This window comes from Ascaphus truei, chromosome 8 (assembly GCF_040206685.1).
Source record: "Ascaphus truei isolate aAscTru1 chromosome 8, aAscTru1.hap1, whole genome shotgun sequence".
NCBI classification, from domain to species: domain Eukaryota; kingdom Metazoa; phylum Chordata; class Amphibia; order Anura; family Ascaphidae; genus Ascaphus; species Ascaphus truei.
Window position 1 is genome coordinate 70,036,019 of NC_134490.1, and position 17,267 is coordinate 70,053,285.

Consider the following 17,267-nt stretch of genomic DNA (forward strand, 5'->3'; position numbering starts at 1 on the left):
ATAGTCCAATCCAAAGGTAATATGGTGCTCAGTTATAATATGAACTCAGGAAAGTCCTTCCAAGTCTAAAAACACATATGCCTTCAGTGAATCATATATCCAGTTCTGTAATAATGTGACTGGGAGGATGAAGTGCCTAGTGGGACCCACCACAGCATGTGGTGCAATATTTTAAACTCCCCGGCCCTCAGCATATATGTAGGAACAGTGTATGAGTTAGGGTAACAATCATAAAGGCTACTTACTGCCTGTTACCTTTTTAGAAGCCCTCTCAAGATATGTCAAATCCTTAAAGTGAGCAAATCCGTTGAGAAATAGTATAGAAGTGAAGTCTGTATGAAACGAACACAGCTACAGCAGGACAAAAACTAAGGGTCACTCCCATAAAAAATAGAATTTATTAAGCTCCCATGGACAGCTTACAGGTAAAAAGCAACACCTACACGTTTCGCGCCCCTGCGCTTTATCAAGGTGCTGATAAAGGCAGGAGGGCAAAATGCGTAGGTGTTGCTTTTTACCTGTAAGCTGTCCATGGGAGCTTAATAAATTCTATTTTTTATGGTTGTTACCTCAAAAAAAGAAAGAATAGGAGGCGCAAACCATGTAAAATACTTTTAGAAAATGCAATGAAAATAATAATATACAATTGATAACTGTGCACGCACACAACAAAAGATAAAAAGGTATGTAGCCCTGTTTCCTAGTGAATACAGTCCGCTACCAATGCTGTGTAACCTGTTGGCTCGCAGGGCCTGAGCCTCTGCCACGGAGAGCCTGGGGCACATGTAGGAATATGGATAACCTCTTACTTGGTGCAGCACCTCCACCTGCGATGGCTCGTACCAGGGGGGGAGTGGTTCCTCGCAGGACAATTATACATATATATATCTATCACTCCACACACACAGCAGGTAAAATAACCAATGACTTTACTAGCGCAACCACGAGTATGCATATATATCAACAGGTGTCCCCCCCTAGAGGAGACACTAACTACTGCGTCTCGCAGGACGCTACCCCCTTCACCGGGCGCTCCCACCCCGTGTCCAGTACCCACACTCAGTGTTCCCCCACCCTCATGTGAGATATGTGTGTGTGACTGCGCAGCCACTATGTCCTGATATAGATATATGGTATAGTTGGTGCACTTGATGATATTACCTGCCGGGCGCTCCAGCGCCCGGGCCCGCCAAGGAACTTCACAAAGGATCAGACGGCGGATGCTTGTCAGAACTACCTTCCATGGCGATCCCACCCGGTCGGCTGCTGCTGCTGTTGAAGTCTGAGCCCAGACCTCCCGCTTGGTGATACAATGTCTCTGTGATATTTCTCCAGTGGCACTAAGGGAACTGTAACCTATCTATGGACCGGTCCCTACTTCTGCTCCACTCTACGGGGACTCAGGGCCTAACTGGGCCGGGGTATATGGCCTAGTGCTGGGGCTGTTGGCCTCCCCACACATAGAGCTCCTTCTCCTTCCTCCTCCCGCTCGGCTCTGCCGGCGTGCTCCCCTGCGCAACCTTGTAAACACCACCTCCCGAAATCCTGGCTGCCCTATAGGCTCCCTGGCGTCACCTGGTCTCGCTGTGCCTGCTGGGACTCGTAGTCCCGTACGCTCCCAGCCTATAGGAGCCACTCCTCATTCGCGGGCTTTGCAACCTTAGGCCGCGCATGCGCAACCTTCGCTCCCTTGCCACCTCCACGGCCTGCCGCTCCTGCGCGAGCCTTCAACATGGCGGCGCCCTGATCGCGCTTGGATAACTGCGGAGCCTCCGGTACGCCAAAGCGTTCCCTGCACTCGCTGCAACCCTCCCCATACATAGAAATAGGGTGAGTCTGGGGAACCTGGCTACAGGTATATTCGCCTGTTGGAAACTTTCTAGTCTCTCTCCTCCTGCATTCACCATCAGCTGGATGCCAAATGCCGTGGGACTGTCTTTCCCGGGTAAGCGCTGGACTTTCTGTTGGTCTCTGAGATGAGGCACTGCACCGCTTGTAGGCTGCAGACCCCTGCTTTTTAGCAGCAGTCGCAGCTCTGCTCCGCGACTGCTCCTCTCTGCCGACCAGCGTCCTCAGTGTTGCGGTGTCCTCCCGGTTCCCCGCGGATTGGACATCACTTGACCCGGAAGTGGTATATCCTCTGCAATGCTCCAGCTTCCCAGATATGTCTCACTTGTCTGTTTCTGACTGCAGGTGGGAGGTGACTGAAGAGAGTGGCCACAGCCTGTGCCAGCTACACTCCTACTCATTTCCCACTTCAGTGGTTTCATCAGGGACGCGTAGGAGTGTAGCAGGCTACAAGCGGTGGCGAGCCTCAACTCAGAGACCAACAGAAAGTCCAGCGCTTACCCGGGAAAGACAGTCCCACAGCATTTGGAATCCAGTTGATGGTGAATGCAGGAGGAGAGAGGCTAGAGAGTTTCTAACAGGCGAATATACCTTTTTATCCTTTGTTGTGTGAGTGCACAGTTATAAATTGTATATTATTATGGATTTATAATTCTATTACCTCCTCTAATAGGTTTTGGGACATGTTCTATTCCTCTATAACTAAGTTTATTAATATTTCTGAATTTACAATTAGTGAAATGTTGGTTAGTTATAGAGGAATAGAACATGTCCCAAAACCTATAAGAGGAGGTAATAGAATGGAATTATTAGACAAAAGGGAACTTTACTGGATATTCACTTTAAACACCAGAATACCAAATGGTTTAAACTCAGATTGGGATCTGAGCCCATTTTTGCATTAAACTGACTGTTTATTGGACAATAGAATAAATGTTATTCATTTTCTGTCTTGAAAATTAAGTATGTACAAGTCATATAGATAGTGTTTTTCTTGTCAGTGTATTTCTCTCTCAGTGATAGGTATTATGGATTTTCAATACTATTCTTATTATTTTTTATATAACCTATATAAATAGTATTGAAAAATTAACTATATGGTTATGAAATTATATTATTTAATAACTTTTTATGGTCACATCTATTATTTCATTCTCGATTTCTCTGACATGATCTGAACGATTTTGACCCTATGTTATCTATTGGAATGAGTGATTTTGGTATACTATATCATCTGTCCAAATTCATTTTTATATCATTTTTATATCCTTTTCCTAATTTGAGAACAATGGGGTCTAATTGTTCAATGCAAGATGCTTCTCAATCTAAAACTTATTTATATGTTTTTTAGTATATATCTTTTTTTCCTTTTTTTTAAAATATATATCATACATGTTGTGTTCATTTATTGTTTTAGTGTTTTAGTGTTTGATGAGATAAATGCATTTTACACTCCCAGGGTTTCGTTATTAAGTAGTCTTTTTTTGGGGGGGGGGGGAATTTATGTTTTGTTTGTTTATCAATAAAGTTTGTTTATTAATAAAGTTTTTTTGCAAACGTGCATTGACGCGCTGACGTCACCTCTCCGTGCCACGCATGATGCGTCATTCGTGACGTATTCAGGCAGTGGACAGAGGGGGACAGATGGCGGGAAAATGCAGATATATTAGATACCTGGTAAGTGATGATCATTATGCACCTTGACAAAGAGCGTGTTGCTCGAAACGCGTTGGTGGGGAGCCTGTGGGCTTGTTTTTGTAGCTGATGCTTTGATCCATTAAACATTTTTTATTCATGGGACACATTCTCTCGCAGTCTGTCTCTTTTTTCAACTGTTCGCAGTGGTGCTCCAACTTTCCTTTGCCTGCCTGTTTGGATTACGTGGAGAAACGGAAGCACACACCTGTGGAGGAACATCATACAGAAGACCACACAAATGTGAGTTATATTACTCCTACACACCATATTATATTGTCCACATCGATGCTCATATGTCTGGACACTGGCCAGTGGGAGTTTTTACAACTCAAGAAGTGAAACTCCATCCAGCTATTCGATTCATAGTGGTGTAGTCATTATTTGACAATTGGTCTATACATTCATGTGTGATACTTCGAGGACTTGAACAGAGGAAATCTATTGTCTCTATTGTGTGCTTATATAAGCTATTGATCCTTGTTTGAGCACCATACAGCTTTTTTTCTCATCACATTTTGATCAACCACACACATTGATATGGGTCAGAATATTCTAGGAGTTACAGGGATAGTTATAATACATATTATGCTCTGAGGCATTTTTCAATAACAAAAAATGATATTTTCTCCCAAGCCATAAACACGTGATTAGCCATTGATGAGGGGGCGTTAAGGACCTGCCTAGAAGGTGGGCTTATCCAGTTTCCAATGCAGGTAATTTTAGGATAAAAAACATGCATTTAGGATTGTAATTTAGAATTCAACAAGAGGTGTGTTTTTATGCCAAGAGAACATGGGAATGATCATATTCCATGCTCCAAAGACCACTTTTGGGAGAAAACTGATGTTGTGCGTTGATAACATACAGGTTTTCTGTTTTTACCCAGACATTATATTAAACTGTCTGCATATATTATACTGTATGTTTCTTGTAACATTCTTTTTTTCTGTGACTAAGCACTATACTACTTTTGTATATTAAATCTAAAACTTAATAAGTACTGTTTTGGGCTCTAGTTGAAGTTTGCACGTAGTGTTAGGACCTATGAACTGGTCATGCCTTGTCGTGGCGCACAGGCTTACAACGCTTTGGCCAAAGGGTTAAACTAAATTACCCTTTTTCAAGAGAATATATAAATATTTTACTGTGTATTTTTTTCATATTGGATGTAGCATTGGGCTTCTCTGTCGCTTGTTGTATACAATTGCCATGCTTAATAGCGCTCCTTTTTGACACTTATATACACATATATTTTGTGGGGGCTCAGGGGTTCCCAAAAAGAGCTTGCTGGGGTTCTGTGTGTTGTTTAAATTATTTTTACTTAGTTAAGAGATACCAAAGACCCCGCAGGTAAGGCCTAGTACTATTTTATGGTAGTGACAGCGGTTTAAGGTAATATTTGTGACTGATTGAGAGAAGATATTACTCATTTGAGCAACACATCGAGGAGAAAAGCGAGTCAGCTAGAAAGCAGTATGAATTGACCCTTGTCACATACCCAAGTCATGTACTCACAGGTGTTCGTGATACCTGTATTTGTATTGCCCTCAGGGAAATTCGTTGGCTGTTTGATAAATTATCCTTCTGCAATGGTTGCTATGTTATGATCTGTTAATGTCATTCACTACTACATTTGTTCACACAGAAAATGTGTGCTAGCATGCACATAGTAAACTGCTTATATAGAAGTCTGGGGGGCAAGGATAATTGATGCGAATATAGAGCCTCTCATTATCAATTGACAACCCTGCCTTCATACGGCGCCCCTGGTTTCTAACAAAATGGGCTCTGTCGACCCTTGGGCCTAGCGTCCCCTTAGGTATATCCAGCTAAACAACTTCCATGGATCTTTTGAAAGTGAAGTTTTCCGTTGGAAGTCGCCTATACCCATCCATGGGTGAAGAGGTGGAAAGTAAGTAAAGTAAGTATATAGAAGTCCAGATGTTTTTAACCTTTTAAGAATAGTAGAGTTCCTTAAAAAATTACTTTGACCCTGTAATACCTACCCTATGTGTCGAAAAATAAAACAACTTCAGTAAATAAAAAAAATTAAAAAGATTTAATATATACAGCTGAACCCCGTTATAACGTGGTCCTTGGGGTCCACAGAATGAGACCGCGTTATAACCGGAACCGCGTTAAAATGTTGCCGCGCGATACCGGCAGCTAGATGTCTCTCCCCGTTGCAGCTGTCAGCTCTCTCCTCACTTCATAGGGCTGTGTCCACGTGCTCTCCTCTCTTTGCTCTCCTCTCTGCAGCTGTTAGCTCTATGTGGTGTTGCAGAGGAGGGTCACATGACACAACACATCCCCCTACGCCATGTGGGAATTTTTTTTTTTTAAACATTCAATGCTTTATTGTTAACAGACACATACACACACACACACACACACCTACACCATCTTGGCTTCCAATTACTCCCTACACGGGGCATCCAACTGACAGACGTGCAAGTTGCGCAAGTATCTGTACAGCCTACATCTGGGCCCTTTGTTAAGGAGACTGGTACTATCATCTATCACATTGGAATTGCTTAAGCAATGCAACTGCTATTAGAGTCGCTTATTCACTTCTTCTAAGGAGGTTGTTTCAGCCCTATTTCATCTACAGGACTCATCAGCCTTTCCACTTTGTTCTCGGGGTCCCCTCACTCACCAAATTGCTGCAGCAATCTCACCCTCTGTTTAATTGTTATTATTTCTGTATTGTCTATTTACTATCTATATGGTCACTTAATATTTGTTATTTATCTATCATTTTATTAAATTGAAATTAATTTCCTTTAGGACTGTGCGCTCATATTTGTATTTTTTCTTCATGTAGTTTAGGAACTAGTTATTCCTTATATGAGCTGGCGTTCCACCTTTTACTTTTTTCTCATTTGCTTAGTCTATTTACACTATTTGAGCTTATATAAACTTTTTTATTAGTTCTGTTTCACTGAGCGCTGGTTAATATTTGTTCTGTGTATATATATATATATATATGCAAATGTAAATACAACTATATGCTCATCTGCATGTCTTAGGCTGGTCTGCAACCCCGCCTTTCCCCATTATCACCCAGCACACAGCACTTCCACTGCAGCAAGGGATTCTGGGAAATGACATGCAAATGAGCACACAGTGCCACTTTTTGCTTCAAAAACCATTTTTAACATAGTTCCCTATAGGCTTAAGCTTGCTGCATGGTCACAGCTTTGAGCACAGCCAGGGTTACATAGTATATAGTGGGGGAGATTGATGAGCAGAGTCCCGATTGTGCAACAGAGAGCTTCAGGCGACCGGAGGTTACATGAGGTCTCATAATACAGTGTCGGAGTGACAACCTGACACCAGAGACTTAGGAGAATCCGGTGGAAGATCCATTGCCATCTATACCCGGTAACCAGGTCTACATAAGCTGTCTTTTCTGCCTTGTTCTTCCCCTCCCTTTTTCTCAGCAGCAAAAGTTTACACACACTGACTGGTCTCTTGGGCTGAATATATCTGCTGATTCAACAGCATACATCAAACAAGACGGTCAGTGAGACGCAAGACTTCACAGTAAGAGGACACTATTTTTATTTTTGGGGGGGTTTATTTCCTTATACTCAGTTTTTATTTTTTGGACTTTCATCACTCTGATCATTTGTTTTTCATTCCATATTGCATTGATTCAGACTGTAATAGAATACTTTTTCTGTAACTGATATTCTACCTGGACTCTTTTTTAAATAATATTTGGTGATGTAACCTTCACAATGGGAAGTATATAACATATTTAGGCCTTCCTACTTCTCACCTTGATAGTAATATACCTCATCCATCTAGTTGTTCTGTTGTGCCGAATGCTATTTTTCTACTACATATTGTGGTTTTTGTGTAAAACCAGCATTGTGGCTGCATAGATATCAACAGGTTGACTCAGTATTTCTGCGCACATGATATAGCTATATATATATATAGCACAACAAAAGAAAATATTTGGCGCCAACCTAACACTATATAAATGACCTCTATAAAAATATAACCTATACTATGCACAGTGGAATATATAAAAAATATATATAGATAAAAAATAATAAAAGACTAATCCAATAAAACAATAAAAGCATACAAAATAAAACAGAAAATAAAATGTCCAGAAAAATGTATATATAAAAAAGTATATAAATCCCAAAATATTCCAATTGCTATCCAAAAGAGTCTCTGCAGCCCGAATGAAGGGAACACCACTTCCTTGAGGATATCTACAAAAACACAGAAAAAACAGGCGCACTCATAGCGTAAAATTGTATGACAATAAGTTTATGGAATGAAGGGTTTAAAAGTACACACTCACAAACATAGCTGGATATAAAGCATTTTTGAGTAAAACTCAGCCCGTTCAGACGCAGGAACCCAGTGAGAAGGACTTTGATGTAGTGTCCGTGGTATATCCTGCTGCAGTAGCCCCTCTGTGTCCTTGCAGGGACCGGAAACCACGAGGGACGCCGCCTTCTCCTTGCTCCGGCGTTACACAATGAGTGCACTGACCCAAATCTCGCGTGAGCTCGATGACGTCAGTGAGATATTTGCCGGAGAGAGGGAAAAAAAAAAAGGGGGAAAAAGGGGAAAAAAAGGGGGGGGGAAGGGAAGGGGGGGGATAATTAGAATAAGGGAAATGGGAAATAGGAAGGGGAATAGCAAATGGAAATGTGGTGGGGGGGAGGGGAAGGGGGGAAAAAACACATCGGGATGATAAATACATAAGTAGGAACGAAGGGAATGGATACAATAGATGTTGATGAATGATGAAGGATACTGGACCAATGATGGTCGCGCAAGCAAAGTCAATGGTGCCCACAAATATAAATAGTCATATTTATGCCAATTTCAAAATGAATAAATCCAATGTATAAATATATATATCTCGATAAACTGAGTCACTGTGGTGATACTGGTGCCCACACAGAGGGAACGAAATGAATCGCTCAACCCAGACCTCCTTGCAGAACACCGTACCCCACAGTTTAAAAATATAAAACTAAACTACTGTACTGATGTCTATTGTGTCATTGAGACCCCCCGGAACCAATGTACCAAGTACATATAACCAGTAGGTCTCCCTGACACACAATTTTGGTAGGTCGGACATGAAGATACATAGTAAAACACACTTCAAACCTGTCTCCACCAATGGGTACTTGCAATACGGTAGCAACCACTACAAAAAGTGGTTGAATAACATCCTTAGAAGCCAATTCTTCAGGATTCGCCGTAACTGTTCCCTAAACTCGGATTTCAGTGACCAAGGAGAGTCTCTAATCTACAAGTTTCTCCAAAAGGGTTATGATGGAACGCTGGTGCGGAAGGCGTTTGATGACGCTAAAAGTATTGACAGGAGTGCTTTACTCAAGAGGTCCAGGACCAGATCTGATCATGCTGGCCTTGATCCAGCGGGTGACGGAGTTAGCGGGAACCCTTTGCATTCTTTTCCAAAGTTTATTACCAAGTACAACAAATTGGCCCACCAGGTCAAACATATTATCAATAGACACTGGAACATTATTCAGAATGATCCCATTCTAGAGCCTAGGGTGCCAATACGAGCTCCTATTGTCTTTAAAAAAGCAAGATGCCTGAAGACCATGATTGCCCCAAGTGGACTTAAGCCCATCACTAATCTACCATCTGTAACATCTACTAAAACTTCTAAAAAGGGTAATTTTCCCTGTGGTAGAACTAGATGTATTACTTGTGGGCATCTAAGTAAAATTAATACCTTTAAATCCTTTTCTAACGGTTCTGTACATGAAATCAAACATCACATTAACTGTCTTAGTACCTACATTATATATCTCATTACCTGCCGTTGCGGCCTACAGTATGTGGGCCGCACGTCTAGGACGATTAGTACTAGATTCCTTGAGCATCGTAGAAATGTCAAACATGTTCTCCATTCGCATTGTCTATCACGACACTTTGATAGTATGCACAATAGGGATCCCTGCTCTCTGTCCATCTTTGGTATCGAGGCCATCTCACCTTCCCTCTCGGAGGGTGATAGGTTCAAAAAATTGTGTGTCAGGGAGACCTACTGGATATATGTACTTGGTACATTGGTTCCGGGGGTCTCAATGACACAATAGACATCAGTACAGTAGTTCAGTTTTATATTTTTAAACTGTGGGGTACGGTGTTCTGCAGGGAGGTCTGGGTTGAGCGATTCATTTCGTTCCCTCTGTGTGGGCACCAGTATCACCACAGTGACTCAGTTTATCGAGATATATATATTTATACATTGGATTTATTCATTTTGAAATTGGCATAAATATGACTATTTATATTTGTGGGCACCATTGACTTTGCTTGCGCGACCACCATTGGTCCAGTATCCTTCATCATTCATCAACATCTATTGTATCCATTCCCTTCGTTCCTACTTATGTATTTATCATCCCGATGTGTTTTTTCCCCCCTTCCTCTCCCCCCCTTTCCCCTCCCCCCCTTCACCACATTTCCATTTGCTATTCCCCTTCCTATTTCCCATTTCCCTTATTCTAATTATCCCCCCCTCCCCTTCCCCCCCTTTCCCCCCCCCCCATTTCCCCCCCCCCTTTTTCCCCCTTTTTCCCCCTTTTTATTTCCCTCCCCCGCTCCCCCCTCCTTCCCCCCCCTCTCCCTTGATTCCTCCCCCGTACATTGTCATTTTTGCACCTTGATCCCTCTGAATCTCTTTAACATCAACTTTGCCTCCTTATACATCTAGTGGATATCCAGCTATCTCTTTATACTTAGGGTATTGTCACCCTTTATTAGCATCTGTTTTATATATTATACTATACTATGCAAGTTATCTGCCTATGACATCCTACCAAATTCTTGTGCTTTATTTATAAGCATTTAAACTGTTTTATTATCTGAATATACTATTCTTTATTTGATGCATCTGTTAAAGCACTTGTTACTATATGTATTGTAATGTTTGGTCATTGTGATTGAAATTGTTATCTTAAATCAATGTGTATTTTGGCATACATGGGGGTTAATTTCACCCTCACACTGATCACATGCATCCTATTAGTAATCCTCTATCTTCTATGCTCTGATTGGTCTAATGTACTATATTACTGGGCCCAATACCTATGCTACCATCTCCTGATGAAGTCTCGTTCGAGACGAAACGCGTAGAGAATGCTGTGGAGCTTATTGTCCAGTTTGTATATTTTATACTGTCACTCATGTGCTACAGCTTATTTTTGCTGCGCTGTTAGCATTTTTACCAGCCGTCCAGCTGCCCAGCCCGCTTTCCTTTTGTGAACTCTCTCCGGCAAATATCTCACTGACGTCATCGAGCTCACGCGAGATTTGGGTCAGTGCACTCATTGTGTAACGCCGGAGCAAGGAGAAGGCGGCGTCCCTCGTGGTTTCCGGTCCCTGCAAGGACACAGAGGGGCTACTGCAGCAGGATATACCACGGACATTACATCAAAGTCCTTCTCACTGGGTTCCTGCGTCTGAACGGGCTGAGTTTTACTCAAAAATGCTTTATATCCAGCTATGTTTGTGAGTGTGTACTTTTAAACCCTTCATTCCATAAACTTATTGTCATACAATTTTACGCTATGAGTGCGCCTGTTTTTTCTGTGTTTTTGTATATATATATATATATATATATATATAAATAAGAGACGAAAAGGCCCCAATGATACATCCAATATTATCCAGAAGTTGAAAGATTTATTTCCCTGGGTTTACGGACCTTCGTTAGAGGGGTGTTGCAGATCGGAGAGCCCTGCCCTCCTTTCACCCCCTACTCTCCGGATCTTTGCATCACGGCAACCCCCTCAGGCTCCTCTTGTCCCCAACCTCAGCAGGTTGGAGGACATGTATCCATGCATGTATCCCAGCATGTATCCATGGCGTGCCAATTAGCGATTTTGGTTATTCCACGCAGATTTGCACAGCCCGAATTAAAACCTTTCTTTAAAAAAAGCCTTTTTACGCACGGTTTGGACATGTGAAAAGTGCTTACAGAATCGCAAAACATGCAAATTCGCTTCTAAAGTGTACTTTAGAAGCGATTTAACACAATTCGGAGCTACTAAAATAAGCCCCTAAATCTTAAACAAAGGAGTAATTTAGCATCTTCTGATCAAAAAAGGATTCAAGCCTGCTAACCCCATTTTAGCATTTAGGTACCTACACTAAATACATAATATTTCTTATTGTCATGTGAAGTAAACATTTTGAAATATGTGAAAGTACCTAAAGTGTTAAATGAATGAATCATTCGTCTATCTGTTATTCTGGCCCCCCCTGGAAGAATGAGTGGCTATCATCCACTATGTGGGTGAGAATATGGCCACTTCCCATCGCCATCTCTCGCGTGGAAATCGGAAGTCCCCACCATATTCCCGTGGCTGACCTATAACAGATTTCCCAAATTTGACGGGGCCAAAAAGGACATAGATGGTAACTTCCAATCTTTTGAAAAGATCTGCCATCTCCACCAGCTTCCCAAGGTCGATTGGGTGAAGTTCCTGTGCTCTCAGCTCAGCGGGAAGGCGGAGTTCTGTCTTTGGCCAAACCCATGGCTGCAGTGGAAGGCAACAAGTGAGACAACGAAACACAAGAAAGAACAATTAACGGGGAAACAAGTATCAGAGAAACATAATGTTGAACATGAAACAGAGACAAAACACCAGAATTTTCAAATATCACACCTGCGAACAAGAATGTAACCACGAATGAAAGTTAAAGATGAAGTAATCATGCATGCAGAAGTATAAGAATGGAGTCAAAATGGAAGAGGCAGATTAGGAGATATAAAAAAAGGTCACGTGAACATAAAAAGTAATTGTCAAAAGCAAAAATGTAACAGGTAACACTGTCATTGTAATATAACGGGTGTAATAATAATGAGAACTAATTGAATGACATGCAAGTTTATGAATAAATTAGTAGTAGTATTTTGTTTTGTATCAGTTAATTTATTGGCAAACTTGCAGTTGCACAAACTCTAAAGAGAATTGAATTTCAGCAGTGGAAGCTCTGAGTGAAAAACAAGAAAAAGAACATATGGTGCAATATTGTTTTGATCAATTAATTAGTGCAGTGACGGCTCATAAGTATCTCACTCACAATTGTGAAGATGAATATAGGCAGTACGGTTGTTCAGAGTAACCAACTCACAGAAGATTTCTTAAAATGTTGTTGAAGATCTTCCTCCGCCAATGTCTAGGCTGATCACGGCTATGCTGACAGCGGCCAGATGCTCTATAGCAGCCGCCTGGAAACAGATTAAGGCCCCCTCGAGAACTACAGTAATTAGAAGAATAAATGAGGTCATGACTATGGAGAAGCTTACGGCTATGCTCCAAAAGAAGATGCCTCAGTTTTGGAATACTTGGGACCCTTGGATAGAGAGATAAAACCCAAGAAGGCCAACCTTCTGAACCCCCAGTACCCCCTTGACTCCAGGAGGGAATATCAAGGAAGCCTCTGGGCGAACCCCCCCCCCCACCTAACCTTTCATCCCCCACCCCCCTCCACTGGTTTGTCTCCCTCCCTCCCCTCCTCTTCTCTTTCCTCCCCTCTTTCTCTTTCCCCCTACAGAAAACGTGAAAATGCTGTTGGTCACAATATGTTTGCATTGAGTTGAAGTGTTATGGGCTCATGACATTTCTGTTTGTACATTAATTTGTGAACGTGTCCAATAAAAAAATTGTTACAAAAAAATGTTGTTGAAGGGCATCCCTCAGGAACAGAATAAGAAGGATGGGTAGGTTCCCAATATGTGAAGAACAGAACAGAGAGGACACAGATAGTATAGATTGTTTTTATATTGATAAAAATAAAAGTAATACACTTACAAAAGTGCTGTAAGTACAAGCATATAGACCACCCTGGGTCAAATGGTAATTGAGGACTGCAGCACTCCTTCCTCATGTTACACCTGTGGTGGCCATCCATAGGGAATGATGTCCAGGTTCAGGAAAGAGAAAAACCAAGAGAACTTGGCCCAGGATCCTCAGAGTAGTTCACCACACACCTTGGGGGGTCTCTAGATAGTCTGCACACTCACCCTATGCGTTTCACTCATTGAGCTTCCTTAGGGGTAAAAATTGGAATTTTTTTCCTGTGATCGATCGAAAACAGGGAGAGCGGGCAATAGGGTGTCAGGTAAAATACCCCGAGGCAATGATTAGGATGGGGCAATTGAAATCTTGTCCGAGTAAATAATAAAGGCAAAGCCCCCTTGTTGGTATGATTATAGTACTTCATTGAAGTGTTTAATTAGCTGCAGTGATCAAGGTGAGAGCACTGATGGCAAGTGTTTAAAAGTAATGCAGTGGATATATGGCTGCAGCAAAGCACTGAATGGCATCTCTGGTGGCTAGTGTGAGGTAGTAATGCTGAACTAGACTTCCTGCGGAAATCTGATCATGGATATCAAGCTCCAATAGAAACTGAATAAGGCGATTCCCGTCCTGCCACTGTCCTAAGTCCGTTAAGGCTGATGGCAATAGCTAAATCAGAGCGCTGGAAGCTAAATGGTGGAACTCCCAGTACAATCTCTTACTAACCAGCTGAATCATGCGTTAAACACTAACTGACATTGCCTGTCTGACTGCCCTCGACTTTTTGAATGACGTCACAGCTTCATGATGCTACACTTAAGATTTTAGTTCATGAACCGTATTTAAGGTTGGCACACCAAAATTCAGCCCTGAGGCGAACACAGAGAGCTGCCGCCCCCAAAGGTGAAAAAAAAAACGTGCTGGTTTCTAGTCTTGGAGCGCACAGAAACGACCTCCGGTTATGTCACATGGAAGGAGGGAGAGAGTCAGAGAGCAGTCGGGACCCCATGAGGATGCCGGCTAAATCTGTCCAATTACAGGGCCGGCTGGGATTTTTGCGGGGCTCAGTTCAGGAGGAAAGTGCGACGCCTCTTACCTTGTCTATCCGGGCATTTCCTTGGTGTCATTTGATAGCAGGAGGAGATGCCAGAGCTTACAGAGGCACCAATAGCATCCAGGTATTATACCAAGAACAAAAGAAGCATAGAAAATGCCACCCTAGGAAAATGGCGCCTGGCACCGGCCCTGAATTTATTATGTAGTTTTAAATGTTTAATGGGCTATGTAGAGTTCGCAGGTACAGAGTCTAACCCTCCCTGCCCGGCTACTAGGGAGTTTACATCAATGTCTCTATCTTGGCTTTCTCAGATGGGATTACCTTATCAGGGTGCTGGAATTGTGCAGTTGGGCGATGATATAGCAATGATGGGCGCCAAGAACTTTATTAATTCAACAGCAGTTTATTGGTTACATCCATATACACTGGCAACTTGGTATTGACATAATGACATTCCTACTGATGCTGTAAGAACCAACTTCCATAGCTGCCCCTACCTCTGCCCGGTAGGCTTTATTCCATTGCCTACCTACTGACGCCCTCCTCAGTGTAACTTCGGTAGAACTCTATTCCGTATGGACGCCTGTCGGGCCTGGTGCTAATCTCCCTCTTCCATGGATAAGGGCCCCTCTCTCGGGCACTGCATTCCAACTTTAGGCAGCTTGGAGTAAGGCCAGCTATGAACCCTCTGATGAGACTTGTCTGACAATGCATTGAGACTATGGTCTGTTGAGTCCCCTCTAGTTCTCCATGAACCCCCAATGGGGAAGGGAGCCATCTCTGTTTGATGCTACCAGGTTATCCTCTCTATAAAACAATAACGGGATCCTACACTATCTTATGAACGTGTTTACACTATTCACAGTGAGATCCCACTACTTCACCTTCTCCTGGGATCTGGTTTCCAGAAGCATCCCCTGTCTATACTGTATGTCTTTTCATGTCGCGGTCTCCATGGGGCTTAACATCTGCGGAGTCACCCCAGCACCATGTGATGAGAAAGGGGCATTACTCTGTGTAGGCCTACACAATTAACCCCTTAATGCCATGGTAATCCCAAAGGGGGGGTTACACAACTTTGCACCCTCATGACATATAAAATACATGAGTGATATAACTACCGGTACTTTTATATGAATGTGTTTGAATGAAGGAATACATATACAGGTCTTTTCCATGAAAATCCCAGAGAAAGTTACTGTATGATGTTGTCCCTATCAGGGCAAAAAGGGAGATAGTGGTATAAATATTCTGGACACTGATATTGGCCACAACCAAGGTACATTCCAGGTATGCAAGTCTGGTACCGAAAAGGTTAACTTCCAGCATTGAAAGGGTTACGTAGCACAGCAAAGATAACAGGACTCTACCCACAAGCAGTGAAGACTTTGCAGAGCCTATCACCCAGACACACTGATTTCTCTCCACCCTCAGAGTTAAAAAGTAGGTCAAAGGGATATGACCATATATGAAAGCTGAAAGGTGAAGACAGAAGGAAATGTGGGCTGGTGTATGAATGATTGATGAGTTATGTATGCAAGTGATGTCTGTGGGTCTCAAATATACAGTAGACTATAAATATGTCTTCAGTGCGTTGGTTCCCTGTTTCGCCCGAACCGGTTGCTTGTGTGCTCAGACTAACCCAAATCTCACTTATTACCTGTTGTTTCCATAAAAAAAAAAACAATACTTACATCTAAAGGCTGAAGCTTATTGAAAGAGGTTGGAAATAATCTTTGACACCATGGGGGTACTGGCAGATCCCTCTGACCCCAGAGGAACGGGTAAAGTTGGTGTTCATCACCCTGAATAGCTTATACGAGTTTTCCGAAATGCCATTTTGGATCAACAATGCTCTGGCCACTTTCCACAACCTGGAAAATAAGTTGCTGGAAGGGATACATGGGTATGCAAGAGTCTACTTGGATGATGTGGCAGTGTTTAGCTGGACATGAGACAAGCATCTGAGGCAGGTACCATAGCTGGAATAGTAGATCGGATCAGGGAGGCTGTGTTAGCCCGCAAGCTCACCAAATGTCAGTTCGGCATGGCCAAAGTAGAGGCCATCCTCCGGTGACCAAGTCACACACTCCCCATACCCAGAAGCAAGTGTCTACATTTCATAGTGATGGCTGGCTACTATAGGAAGTTTAGCCCCTGTTACAGTGCCTTAGCCAAGTCCCTGACTCACCAGACCCGCAAAAGGCTCCGCTATACTGTGACCTGGCCTCCAGAATGCAAGACTGCGTTCCAGGCACTTAATGATGCCCTAGAAAGGGGTGATCTGGCACACAATCAATGAAGCACTATAATGTCACCTGCCGGTGCCCACGGACCAAGGGGGTCGTCCTACCAGGTCCCCAAGTGGTAGCACTTAGATAGGTAAGTGTAAGGGGTATTTAAGGGTTTTTAGCACTGTTTAGTTTCAGCTCTCACCTTGACAAAGGCTGCCTGTGTGCAGCCGAAACGTTGGATTTATGCTGGATTAAATTTTCTACTGTGTGATAAGACCGTGTGCCTGGACTATTCTCTTTACACTTAAAGATGCCCTAGCCAGCGCTCCTGTTCGGGGTGCCCCCATGGACTATGATTGTATTTTTACACTTCATCACTGTAGCGAGGATTGGTCTCCGACATTTCCGATGATGTTACTGTAACACTAGCTCAGTCACACTCAGTTTTCCTGCTGTTCTCTTTATTTGACACCTTATGTACTATTAGAATATGATACATATTTAAACCTGCTAAGAATCACCATATATGTTGAGCTCCGTAGTTACGTGCAGCTTGTGCATGCTGGGCTGGCTACCATTTTTTTTATTAACACTTGATTCACA

General features: G+C 42.6%; 1 long non-coding RNA gene across 1 annotated transcript; it reads right to left on the reverse strand.

The window, feature by feature from the left end:
• Nucleotides 1-11,421: 11,421 nt before the first annotated feature.
• Nucleotides 11,422-14,523, reverse strand: LOC142500960 (uncharacterized). Its single transcript, XR_012803377.1, has 3 exons — nucleotides 14,470-14,523; nucleotides 12,655-12,831; nucleotides 11,422-12,107 (listed from the first exon to the last, which is right to left on the reverse strand). It is a non-coding gene; the product is annotated as an uncharacterized LOC142500960 (long non-coding RNA).
• Nucleotides 14,524-17,267: the final 2,744 nt, after the last annotated feature.